The sequence below is a fragment of the Zalophus californianus genome, chromosome 13 (genome assembly GCF_009762305.2).
Source record: "Zalophus californianus isolate mZalCal1 chromosome 13, mZalCal1.pri.v2, whole genome shotgun sequence".
Classification (NCBI taxonomy): Eukaryota; Metazoa; Chordata; class Mammalia; order Carnivora; family Otariidae; genus Zalophus; species Zalophus californianus.
Window position 1 is genome coordinate 51,694,122 of NC_045607.1, and position 4,816 is coordinate 51,698,937.

The window sequence follows — 4,816 nt, forward strand, 5'->3', positions numbered from 1 at the left end:
TCACTCCTGCAACCTGCATGAATGGGGCCCAGGTAGTGATGGAAGAGAAGTGTTCAGAGGGAAGGGGAGATGAGAAGGCTATATCATGAGTGTAAGGTCCATATGATCACTTCAATGAATACAGAGAAAACAAGAGTTTAATATTCTATACTAAGAAATTATTCACAAACTATGAATAGGAGGCAACTTGTTAATCTGAGAAAGTATATCTATAGAACTTATGGAACAAATATCATTCTTAATGGGGATATCTTGAAATTATCTCTCTTGAGATCAAGAATGTGACAAGAATTTCTGCTGCCACTCTATTTATTCATCATTTTATTCGAGGTCCTACTGGCCTGTAGTAAGGTCCACCCACAGCCCATCAATTCTACCCCTCAGGATATAATAACAGAAACACATACATAGAGGGACACCTCGTGATTCAGTCAGCTAAGGGTCTGCCTTCGGCTCAGGTCATGATCCCAGGGCCCTGGGATCGAGTCCCACAGCAGGCTCCCTGCTCAGTGGGGAGGCTGCTTCTCCCTCTGCCTGCCCCTCCCCCTGCTTATGCTCTCTCGCTCTCTCTGTCTCTCTCTCTCTCTCTGACAAATAAATAAAACCTTAAACACACACACACACACACACACACACACACACACACAAACATGTGTACATTAAAAACCTATACAAGGACATTTAGACCAACAGCATTGACAATAGCCCAAAATGGAAAACAACCCAATTTATCAAGAATAGAATAAATATTCATACCTCAATTTCACAAATATTTGAATCTCACAAACATAATGTTGAGACTAAGAAGCCAAACACACACACAAAAACACATCGTATATATTCTCACTGGAAGTTCATATATTCTCATATAAAGATCCAAAATAGGCAATATTAATCTTTTGAAAGATCAGAACAGCAGTGGCCTGAGGGAGGGACATAAGGAGGATTCTCAAGTGTTAAAAATATCCTATTTCTCAGCCTCAGGGATGATTAAATGGATGTGATCACTTTCAAAATTTCATCAAGCTGTACTCAGAGGCATTTTGTACTTCTCTGTGTGTTCATTTGTCTTAGCCAGTGTGGGCTGCCATAATGAAAATATCACAGATTAGGCTTCAAAACAAACACTTTTTCTCATAGTTCTGGAGTTTAGGAGTCTTGAGAACAAGGTGCTGGCAGATTCAGTGTCTGGTGAGAACCCTCTTCCTGGTTCACGGAGAACTGTCTTTTCACTATGTTCCCATGTGTCAGAAGGAGCTAGAGAGCTCTCTGGAGCCCCTTTTATAAGGGCACCAATCCCATTCCGGAGGGCCCCCACCCTCATGACCTCATAACCCCCAAAGGCCCACCTCCTAGCACTATCACACTGAGGATTGGGGTTCAACATATGAATTTGGGGATGGGAGGGGGACACAAACATTCAATTCATATATCATTACACTTTATTAAAAAGAAAAATTTCGCTTTTTACAATGTGACCTGATTTGACTACCCAGAAGTAATTGTTGGCTTTAGCAAACGCAGTGGGTGGAGATAAGGTAGCAGTCAGTCTGAAATAGGTTTTGGAGTGAATGACTACTTAAAAAATGCAGACAACTCTTTTGAAAATTGGATTACGGATGAGACTAGGACAATAAGGCAGAAATACAGAGAGCCAAGGAGGGCTTGTTGCCATGAGTGTTTGGTTTTGTTTTTTAACGTGGGAGACTGAATTAGAATACGCTAGTTGGCCCTCCCTTCCTCCCAGATACATCGCACACTCAATATTGGAGAAAAAGCAGCCTGGATAGATGGGGACGGATGAGCCAGGAGAGGAAACAAAGAGAATTATGGGGACAGCAGGGTAGCAGAGAAGGGAGGACTGGTTGGGGGGTACATTTGTGGCGAACTCAAGCTTTATAGGGAAGGAAAATCTGCGGGGAAGAACTTCTTTTGAGGGTTTTAGTTTCAATATCCTATTAAGTTTCCTTATCTTTTATTCCACAATAGAAGTTTTGTTCCAATGTATTTAAAGACAGACAAAGCCAGAAGCCTGGGGCATAAAAAAAAAAAAAAAAAAGGACATTTCCTTAGGGGTCAAAGTGATTGGAAAGGGAAAGAAGGTGGAGAAGTCTCCTATTTCTTGCCGCACTTGGGAGTTTTCCAAGGATGGACCCCAAGACTGTGTGTTCCATGAGGGCCGAGGACATACCCGGTTAGGACTCACCATCACACCCCCAGAGCAGGGCCTGGAGAATAGTAGGTACTCCATAAATATTTTGTGAAAGAATGATTAAAATTTGCTCATTTGATAAGCAAGTCATGTGACTCTAGTCAGGCTGAAGAAGCTACGAGGACTGACTCTTCAGTCCAGGTGTTAGAGCCTCTCACCTGGGTGGGGAATGATCTTCCTGATCTAACTGGAGTGTGTCCCCACATGTCCTTGCTTACCCTAAGCCCCCTGCCTGGACAGGTGGTTCTTAGCTATTGTTACAGGTAACTGGGCCGACACTGGCCATCCCAACCACCAACTCATGCTCCAATCTTTTGGCGAATGCTTTCCTCTGAGTATCTTAGCTAAATGAGAAAGGTGAACTTCTGCTCTCTTTTAAGAGATGCCGTGCTCAGTAACATCAGTCCGTACTCATAACTGATTTTCACAGCACTCCTGAACCAGAGTGCAGTTATTACAAAACATTTTGGATATTCATGATAAAAGTGATAACAAATATTCATTGAGCATTTCCTATGTGCCAAGCACTGTGCTAAGCGCTATGATTATGCTCCTAACAATTCTATCGGACAGTATTATTACCTGTATTTTACAGATGAGGAGACTGAGGCACAGAGGGGGACAGCAACTTGCCTGAGGCCACAAAGAGAGTGAGTAGCTATGCCTGCTTGCTGCCCAGTGGCTTCATTCTGGGCTCTGAAGAGGAGGAGCCTCCCTCAAGTTGAGACCCAGCCCCCAAAGCCCTCTCTCCCACAACCGACCCTATCCTGCTAATGCTGTCGCTGTCGCGGTTATTTGAAGCCCAAACTGTCAGCTGGTCCCAAGCAGTGAGCCTCGGAGCTCTCTGGAGAACTTTGGAGAAACTGCCTGGGGGTGACCAGGTGAGTCCTGCTCACAGCATATTCTTCTGTCGTTAGTTCACTGAGTTCACCCAGAATGCCGCTCACCCTCAGGTCTGCTGTGGTCAAAAGCAGACACTGCAAATGGATCAGGATCAGCTCCTCACTTCCATGTTTTGTTTTGTTTTGTTTTGTCATCTTCATGTTTGAACCCAATTCCTCTGCTAGGGACGCTAAGAGTTGACTTTTCCTCTTGATCTTTTGCCAGACAGAGGTTAAAACTTCCAACCACTACAACTTTAAAAAGAGGACATGCGGACTTTTAAATAAGAGGAGACTAATTCCAAAAAAACATTAGCCCCCTGACTCAAAGAAGTTGACGGCTCATCAGACATTTAGGATGTCCCTGAGCACACTCCCTTTTTTGGTCCCATTAAAGGCTTGCACTCTGCAGGGCACCAGTATAGAGATCCCCTGCCCCTGAGAGCCCATCCAGTTTCTTTACTTGGATCACTGTTATAAGCTGAATTATGTCCCCCCAAATTCACACATTGAAACCCTAACCCCTGGTACCTCTGTGACTATATTTGGAGATAGGACCTTTATAGGGATAATTAGGTTAAGATGAGGCCTTCGGGTGGGCCCTACTCCAATCCGACTGGTGTCCTAATAAGAGGACCTTTGGACACAGAGAAAGAGACACCAAGGGCACGCAGGCATAGAGAGACAACCATATGAGGAGGCGATAAGAGGGCAGCCAACTGCCAGCCAAGAACAGAGGCCTCAGAGGAAACCAACCCTTCTGACACCTTGACCTTGGACTTCCAGCTTCCAGACTAGAAGAAAATAAACTTCTGTTGTTTAAGTCACCCAATTGTGGCACTGACTGGGTCATGGCCCTCGCAAACTATTATTCCCTTAAATCGTCCCTTCAAACAAGGAGGGCTACAATCCAAAATGGCTCCTGGCCCCTTTTATAATTGTAGGTCTAAGTGTGCGATGTAATTGCACCTCAACCACAGTGTGACAGAGCAGGGGATGGGGCGTCAAGTAGCATCAGGGGAAGCCTGAGCCTGGCTGTTGATTGCAACATTGCCTGGCTTGCAGGGCTTGGGAGGGAACCAGGAATCAAGATGACTAGTGAACAGTGGGTTTAGACCGTTTTTCTTAACCCTGGCTCTGGAGCTTTAAAGATTACCCATGATCGCCTCTCCCCCCCGCAACACCTACCCTCTGGGGGTGAATCCTGGGAATCTGTATGGTTTTAATCCTCCAGATGATTCTAATATGCAGCCAGGTCTGAGAAACACAGGGATGGGAGATACATCTTATTTTGTTCTTTATCGTTTGCTGAGATATCTACTTGGAATCTCTGATACTGAAATCCAGGGGCATTTCACTGGTTACAAAGGCCAATTTACTAAATGATAGGCCTTGCAGAACATACCATTCTTGACACTTACAAATGCCAAAAGCTCTGTGTGTGTGCGCATGCGCACATGCGTGCGCACGCACATGTGTTCCATATGTGTACACACATGCATAAATATTTATAATTATCCTGTGGTGATCCTCTCTTGTTTATGAAGTACTTTCACCAACAGGGTCCCACCCAATCATCACAGATCCTTATTAGAGAAGGCTCACTGTTGATGTTGTCCCCATTTGACAGATGATGAAAGGAAGCTTCCTTGAAGATTAATGGGATCACCCTGTATGGATGTGTGAGTGGGGTCCTGCACAAGAGCTCAGGGCAAAAGTACGG